A 9,594-nucleotide genomic window follows, 5' to 3' on the forward strand; every position below is an offset into this window, starting at 1 on the left:
CGGCACTTTAAGCCGACAGGACGACGATCTCTCCGGACGAGAAACGTTAAGGGGATTAAGCAAACTTCGTCGAGCAGATAACGACGATGCACACCCGTCGACGCATTACGCGGCGCGCGTGGATGAACCTTGAAGTCTACTTGTAAAATGTACGCACCCGGGATCAGGCACAAGTATCTCTGGTCTTTCAGAAATTTCAGCAAAATTGCACGACGGATATCGTGGATCAGCCGCGATCCAATCGTGTTTATCATCGTTGAAGGAAGTTATGACTCTATACGTCATCCTTTCGCTGTGCCTCGATGCACTTTTGCATCTTCCGCATTTGCGAATCATATCTTCCGCGAACTTTGAAAACGCGGTCTTCTTGCGCTCTTGGGAACCTTCTTTTCGGTATCATTCCTAACGGCGATATTATTTCCATTTTCCTATCAAAGGGAGAAACTGTTTATCTTCGAAATAGTTCTTAGATTCAGTTTAATATAACCATTAAATATCTTTTTGGCGTTTATTCTGTAATCTGACTTTCTTCTTCAATGCTTTTCCAATATTTTTTACATTGTTTATACCTTTTTTCTTAATAAAGATACATACATTTGCTTAGTATATTCCTCAATGTCTGGTATTTCGATTAAAAAAATTTTTTTTACAATATATTTATTTTTATTATTATTTATTATTTATTTTTATAAAAGTTATAAACAATCAAATTGGATATACTCAGCGTGGTGTTTAACAGTTAAGATCAATTCTGTACGAAATTTTTCAGAAAAATTTTTAGAATGTAATGTACTTTATTAGCGTTGACTTATCGAAGAATCTGTTTTGAAAATATCCTCCGATAATATATATCGTGAGGTTAATATAATATCCAACAATTACTCGATAAAATAAGGTAAAGAATGCACTTTTGTAAATCTTTTACATGTACATACACATCCGTGAAATTACCGCAATCTATTTCTTGTTAGTGATAACAAGCATTATCAATATTTGACGACGAAGTGGTTTGTTTAATTCCCTTATCTCGTATATAAACGACTGCAGTGAAACATGTTAGATTTGCTATAAAGAAATAGCGAAATTAGCGAAGAAAATCTTTTCAGACCTCGTAAATATCTATACGCTGAACGCTCGTCAACGCTTCGCGTTCGATCAAATCGCGGCTTTTGTGCGACGTTATAAAAGCGAGATTGCTCGTTTAACGACACGTTGTCACAATTGCTTATAGCAATTAAATAATTCTTTCTAATTGCAAATTTGTTTTTTCTACCTATTTTTTGTCAATAATAACACATCGTTCGATAAAGTTTGTTTAATTCTCTTATCTCGCATAAACAATTGCAGAAATGTTAAATTCGCTATAAATAAATGTCGGAATTACGAAGAAAATCTTCTCAGCTCTCGTAAACATCTGTGTAATGTCAATTTCGGAGAGGATGCTTCGCGACTTTTACAAGACGTTACAAACGCAAGACCACTCGTTTAACGACGCGTCGCTCGTAGCATTTCATAAATAATTCTTTCTGACTGCAAAACATGTTTTTCTCCTCTCCTTCCCCGCCTCTCGAACCCGATTAATCACGGTTGCACGCGCAAGAGGTTCAGTCAAAGAAAATGTATTAAAAGCTATTTCAGTTGATTTCAAGAACTCGTTGCGGCACGCTTAACGTGGATTTACCGTCTCCCTTTGGTGGTCTCCCTTTGACTGTAACGCGCAGAAATTACATCGTTACACCTATGGATGTGCGAAAGCCCGTAAACGTTTGCGTCGCGGATTACGTTCGCGATTGCGAGTATAGTTCTGTGCTTTCTCGCGCGCCGGCTCGAATAATGTGGGGCAGCACGGATGAAGCTTTGAAATTTAAATCGTCGATGGCAGATGGTGAAACCATATATCCCGCCCCCTACCGTATAAACCACAGGGACAATAAAAAGATCGAGTACGCGACAAGTACATATTTATTAATCGAATGCTGATACACGCCGGCGCCCATTCTCATATATTTTAACGAAACATTATTTTTGTAATATCTATAATACTTTCCCGAAAGATTTTCTTTTAAACTTAAGTTTAAAAATTTTTATGTTTTTTTTTTCAACAAATTGTGAAAATAAATCACAATGAATTGTAGTCTGTTTTGCGTCAGCATGAATTTAAAGGAATTTTAATAATAGCAGTTATATGATTCTACTTCAATTTTTGTCAATATTAAAGTAAAGTTCGATAAATTATGGAATTTTTAATCAATTATAATATATATTCACATCAGCTTGTAAAGACACAAATTTAAAAGGAATTTCAATAGCAGTATAACTCGACTTTAATTTCTGTCAGTATTTGTCAGTTCATTATTGAAATTTAATTATCTATCATTTATCTTCTCTACCTGTATAATTTACAATTTAATTTATTATTGATAAAGAATGTGTAAATAGTATATATCTATTTATGACTGTATTAATGACTCTATTCTTTAACTATTACGCTTTAAAAATTACACAATATTCACTTAATCGTGTCCTCCAAATTTTTCGATGAGTCTACTTTCAATCTTCGGATATATCATGACGATAATTTGCTGCGGATATTGGATCTCGGAATAGATTGCTAGGGACTAAGCAATTATGATTTTCACTCGGCTTTCACCGGTCGACCGATCGCGCGGATAGATCCTATTTTTCGCCCAATTTCGGGAGACTCGTCATCGTTTCATCGTGCCGATGCGAATTAGTTATCATTAGATTCGCGCGCGCAATTAACGAGAGAATGTGCGACAGTACAAATCACATAATGCTATAGCACACGTAACGCATCGCAAATAATTAATAAATCGCGGGCGCAATCACTGCACCGATGAATAAATTACGATGCAATCAACGCCGATTCCCTTGTTCGAAGTATTTCTTCGACGCATACAGTTTCTCATTACTTTCATGACCGCGGGCAGTCGCAGATTTTTCACGTTGGGTATTTCGCAAGTTCGGCAATAAAAAAACGTCTCTCTAAAATTAAAGTTTTCGCTCACCGATAGTAATTTCCAGCTTCCAGTATGAAATTGTATATCGGAATAAATTATGCGCAGAAACTACAGAAAGCACCGAGTCGAAATAAATTATATGTGTGCGGAATCACGCGAATACGGCGAGAGTAGTATCTCGTTCTACTCGCTGAGAGTAGAAAAATTACTGGGAACAAGCTAAGTAGCTTGATGAAGTTTGACTCTGTAACCCCGGACTTCCTCTTTTACACATGATATTTTACATAGGAAATATCATGTCGTCTTCTTATCTACACAGAATCGCGTAATTTTCTCTAATGTTTCGTACACCTCACTTCTTTTCCATAAGATAAATTAAAAAAAAAAACATATTTAAAGAGAATTTTAATTTAAAAGAAAACATTATTGTATGTATTCAATGAAAAGAAATATCCGCATGAATAATTAAAAGTCACGCGAAAATTGACCATATTCTCTTATAAAAATTTCTCTTATAAAAAAAAGATTCCCTTTTTCTACTACAAAAATATTGATTTTTCATGTCACATTCACGATGAATATTAAATATTAAAATGAAAATCCAACAGTACCCTCCTGAAACTGGAAATAACTTGAAGCGAGACGGTTCGATTCATGATCGACGCCATGAGTGCCACATGCGTACGTACTTTATCTGTCACACGACGTAGCATTGTAGACAGATTAAGCGCATATTTTTCATGAATACAAAATTCATCATCCGTACGTTTACGTCTCACATTTCGTTTCCGCTTGTCGATGGAAAACGCGCGTTTAGCCGTATATTTATGATTTACGCGAATTTTTCCCGCTGTTCAGTTCACATTGTTTTTTTCCTGTCCTCCGTAGGGCGTGCAAGCGAAAGGCTGTTAAAAGCGGTTGGTTGCGAGGTCGCTTTGAAAAGCACATGCCCACGGATAATTTTGGCAAATTCAATCCTTCGTTGGTTTTCCTTTAATTCCACGCGCTAGTAATTACTTATATATTAATTTCACTCATAATATAAAAAGAATATAAAAGTGATAGTTGACATATTCGCAGGAAATAATTTTTCCTTGAAAAAGTTGTATATCTATATGCAAAATTCGTAGTACTAAAAATCTCACATTTGTGAAAATGTTTATGCGACGTAAAATATTCATTTTGTAAATGTTTTTTAGCTTTTCCTAAGTAGAGATAAAATGAAATTCACAAAATCAGTTTCTTTCTCCCTCTCTTTCTCTCTAGATCTTGTTTGTGGTCAAAGTTTTTAAATATTATTTCAATAAAAGACAACTCTGTTTTTAATTTTTTAGCCTTTTAAAAATATTAATATTGTATTACAGCCAATGAAACCAGACATTGACAGCTTCAATCAAAATTGCTTCCTTCGAAAGTATTCAATTAATTGTAGCAAACGAAACAGTCAGTATCACCGAGTCGCAGGAAACCGTAATATTCGTACACGTGTAATTTTATAACATTTTATTAACAATGTAATTTTATATGATATGACTGTAAAATTATAAATATATTCACATTTAATTATTCTCCTAAGCGAGATTATTTTGTTGACTTGATTGTAATAAAAACGACTTACTTTCGTTTACTCTCGCTGCAAAGTGCAGTGAAATTGAAATACAGACAGTTACACACTATTATCCAGTTGTTTTCATTTTTCGAGAAACTGTTTTTTTAGTAAAATTGATTGTTTTTTTTTGTATATCAAATATATCGGTAATAAATCGAAACAATTTTGTCATATATTATTTACTTTAATTATGCATAATGCACTAGTTATTTAACTGTTCAATATTTTATATATATATATATATAACATTGACAATCAATTTCCGGTTAGTATTTGAGAATAACTGATAAAAATAAAATTTTCAAATATATATGTTTCATAAAGTTAAGCATTTATCGCAAAATAATAATCTGGTAATAAAAATTTAAATATCGTATTCACATATTTATATAAGATACACACTTTTAAAATGTTGTTTTATATTTTGTACGCTAAGTTAAACTTTTTAATGGTGTATGTGCATTTTATATTGCACCCGGTGTATTACCTGATAAATATATATATATATTTTAGAATTCACTTTTCCATTTTTATACTTCATATTTAAAGAGTAGTTTACGACATTTTGCACAGCCCCGTTTTCATGCAAATAATCATCTTGAGAATAATTTGAGGTTTTATCTTTATAATTCAAGTCAAAGAAACAATGCTTTCAACATTTCTCTTTTGATACAGCGCGGCTTTGTAGAGCAGAGTTACACATGCAATTAGACGCTAAACGTTGAGAATAGATTTAGAATGAATGAATCCAAGTGCAATATTAAATTAAATCCTGACATAGAATTATATAAATTAATCGCTGCGACGCTTATGCACGTATTCTGTTATGTTACGCCATTAATACTGAGCAAATTTGATATCGCGTTAATTTGTGAGCGCAGAGGAAACAGAGGAACTCGATTAAATTTAAAAAAGTAGATTACATTACACAAAACAATAAAATATAAACGTGATAAGGATAAATTATACAACAATAATCAACCAGCAAAGAGAAAAATTACCTGATACATAATACGATATATTCAATATATCTATACAATAATTCAATAATTCGTAAATTTCTGTTTTACATAAATATACATACAATAATACAAATTATAAAATCGAAAAAATAATATTTAATATTTAATGTTGACTCTAGATTATAATTTCTAACTCTTAAATTATATAAAAAATATCTATAATGCTATAATGCTATAAAAGTATTTCAATGGAAATTACGTTATTTACTTTCTTCAACAATAATTGATGCTATTGAATAGCTAGGCAGTAATAATGAAACCGTGTTACGTAAGGAATAAGAAAAATAAATATTATCCTTTATAATTTCCATCTTATGAAACCATCTTTGTGATATAACATTAAATCTTCACGGTTACTCCGAAATTACTAAAAGTGAGTGATACTAAAATGCTAATCATATGCGACAGGCGGTTCATCCACTCTTATATACTTGCTTGAAAAACCTCTTTTGCATGACATGACATATAAGTCATTCGGTACACACATTGCGAACTGCACCATAATTATGTCCGTAATCCACGCTAATAACTGGACGTTACATAGAATTTTTCATTCTCACGTGTCTTCAACTTAAAATAAATGTTTTCTTTTAAGAAATGTATGTAAAAAAATCATGGAAAATTTTGAAATTGTTCCAGAACATTTTCACTAAGAAAACATTTACGAGTATTCTATATTAAAAATGGCATCACTCAAATATTCATCTGATGATTTTTTGATATCCTGTGCAATAAAATGAAATAATCTAAATATATCGCATTAAATATTGATAATTTAAGAGAGACTCTACGACAATCTTTCACAAATACACCTTTTAAAAAATATAATTGTGCGTCTGTATAAAGAACTATAGGCGAGATGTGAAAATAAAGAATATCAAATAGCGGATGTTCTCGAAAGCGATTGAAAATCGATATCGAGTGCTTTTAATTTAAACGTATTCTTTTTTTTTCTCTCAACAAAAGGCCTGTTTACAACGATACGGCATACGCGTCGATATAATAAGTTGCATGTACGCATGGCCGCGTGCGTGAAACGGGCGTGACACCTCCAGGCATAAACGAGATATTAATGCGATGACGATCACTTTTGCCTCGTGACTGATTTAAATGACACTTTTAAATGGCCGGAGCAGATTTAAATGGCGACGCAACGGAATATCGGAAAAAATTAACCGTACGCCCTACGCACAGCTGAAGTAAATAAAAGCTGAGTAATAAAACCGAGAGAATGGATTTTATGCTCGTAATGAAATAAAGGAAGTCGATAGTATCGACTGCGTGTACGCGGGTAGATTATTTATTGCACGCGGAAGACACGCCTCGAATGACAAAGCCGCAACCCTAAATTTTCGTGAGTTAATATCGCTAATGTCGTCATCAGAACCGCCCACGTTCGAGTTATATATGTATAAATTTCCGCGAGCACAAATTAATTTCCCCAGTTTTGGAAATGCCTCCATCCATTAATTTACGGTGCAACGCAGAGCCTAAATTTTCATGGACCTTAGTATTATTTCTATCGCTATAATTGGAAATCTCACATGAAATTAATACACGGTAACGATCAATGCATACAGTTAAAAATTCACGTGTGTCCAATATCGCCATTATTAATACATTAACTATTATTATACATATTATCATCGTTATTGAAACGCCCACACATTGAATTCTATATCACTTGATATTCTAAACTTCCAATATAGGAGTACGATTAATAACCATCTCTGAAACGCCCCCGTTAATTTACGGTGCAACGAACGTTACGTTATGAATTTGAGTTAACTACGCTAATGTAACTTTTGCAAAGCACGGAAATGACATACGGTGAAACCCTGGAATTTTTGTCGAGCTCAGTTAATCACGAAGTGGTCATCGGTATTAGAAGTCAGACTGCGATACGCGATAAATGGTGTGCTCGTGTGTATAGTTAAAAACTACTCTCGCATTTCATTCTCGCGGTTTCATTATGCTAGATGCGCAATTAACGCCTCTGCCCGCGCGACCCCGCCGACATAATGGTCGATGACCGCGGTGCAGATCATTTTCGAATTATAAAGGATCGATTGGTGGAAAGAGCGATACAGTCGCGATACGCAAATTGTTTGTTATATTGTCGTTTATAGAACATGTTTTATCGTGTGTTACACAGAAGTGGCCGCTTTCAAAACTGCATTATTATTACATGAAACACTGTTAATTATTCCCGGGGGTAATGGGACGACATTAATAGAGATGCGGTGTTATGCTAGACGATCTCAACAGAGGATTGCAAAAAAGAAACGAATCATTCTCGCACCGGTGAATCAAGTCGCTTCTAATTTCAGAATGAGATCGGTGCGGAACGTGTGGAAAAAAAAATATCCTTGACATGCGGGTGCGACAAAAACGGCAAGGTTAATTCAATTATATATATACTCTTCACAGCTTTTAACTGCATTTACAGAAAGAAACGCCAATTAATTCTTTACTGCAGCATGTGTTGCTTTCATGTAACGAGCCAAATATACAACAAGAGGAAAACAAACCACGCTCCTTTAATGGGGTCTGGCGGATTTACGGTCGCTTCTCTCCTTCTCTCTCTCTCTTCTTTGTAATTGATTTCCTTTAATTTTTAGAAATTTTCTTTGTTCTCTTTTATATCATTTTGTTTCAATTTGTTTGTTCTCAGAAGACATAGCCCTTAAAATAATAACTCGTAAAATAATAACAGTAATAGTAATAAACGCTCTATCGCTGTCTCTTTTCCGTAATATCCGATTTTTGCGAAGCGCAATATTGCCTACAAAAAACGTATGACTAAAATGCACTTTTTTTTTATTCGTGATGGAAGCTCGCTGCAACGTCTTTCAGCCTCGAATAAATTCGCTTTGAAATAATGATAAAAAAGAGACGTGCAACACGGAGAGAGTCAAATCGATCGGTATCGAGGACTACGAGTCGCTTCTTTACACGGCCCACGGTCTCTCACCACCCACACTGAATGCCCACACACACACACATATATACACACGTATGCACGCACACGCGCGAAAAGGACGCGGGCGTGTTAAAATTTCCATGGACGATGAACGTCGAGCGTCGTGTGTGCCTCTTTGCGCCATTGGATGTTGTTGGTTTGAAGAACTTGCGAGACTTGTGGTACTGAAACTACTGGATAGTGAACGGAAAATAAGCGACTACGAACGAGAAATCTATTTCGCATTTTATATCGGGCTTCCGATGTTACAGCCATAAACAACATGGCTCGATACATTTTGAAGATCGCATTAGTTTATTTATTCTCGTTATTCCAATTTTGTATTAATACGGAGTCATGCTCTCGTTGATGCAATTCATTATCTCCGAGATGTTATTAAAAGATTTTTCTTAATTCTAGCATTCTTAAAAAATATTTTATGTTATTTGCGAAGATTGCTTCAAGTAATATATTAAAATAACAATTAAAATAACAATTAATGAGAGAGAGTCAAAAAGGTTCTAAATCACCCAGAAAACGACGAATTAACAGTTGTCCTGAATAAATTCCTATATTTATAAAAACAATTTTTAAGGGTGATTTAGAATTTTTCTGACAACTCAATAATATTTTAAATGTTATCGAAAAAGATTTAACATGAAGAAATTATTGCGACAATATTTGTTTAGACATTGGCTGCGTTCAGTAGATAAAGCAGCTTTGCAACTATTGTAAAATTCTTTAATATGAGTCTTGCCCTTAATTTCTCACTGAATCTAAATGTACAATGTGATAAAAATTTTACAACAGTTGTAAAGCAGCTTTTTCCATTGGACGCAGCTAATTTTTAAATAAATATTCTTAAATAAATAATTCCTTCATATCAAATCTCCTCTGATAAATATAATTAGAAGACCGCGAAAGGGGCCGAGTTTATGCAAGTATTATTCCAGCGCGTTACGATTTTCGTTGTAGTTAGTCACGAAACGAGGATTCTTAAGGCTACGTTCCAAAACTTTC

General features: G+C 34.0%; 1 protein-coding gene across 2 annotated transcripts in view; it reads right to left on the bottom strand.

The window, feature by feature from the left end:
* The window catches only part of LOC108755425 (beta-amyloid-like protein), a 49,743-nt gene that overhangs the window by 39,049 nt on the left and 1,100 nt on the right, over window positions 1–9,594 (bottom strand). The window lies entirely within an intron of this gene.

The sequence above is a fragment of the Trachymyrmex septentrionalis genome, unplaced genomic scaffold (genome assembly GCF_001594115.1).
Source record: "Trachymyrmex septentrionalis isolate Tsep2-gDNA-1 unplaced genomic scaffold, Tsep1.0 scaffold87, whole genome shotgun sequence".
In the NCBI taxonomy this organism is placed as follows: Eukaryota; Metazoa; Arthropoda; class Insecta; order Hymenoptera; family Formicidae; genus Trachymyrmex; species Trachymyrmex septentrionalis.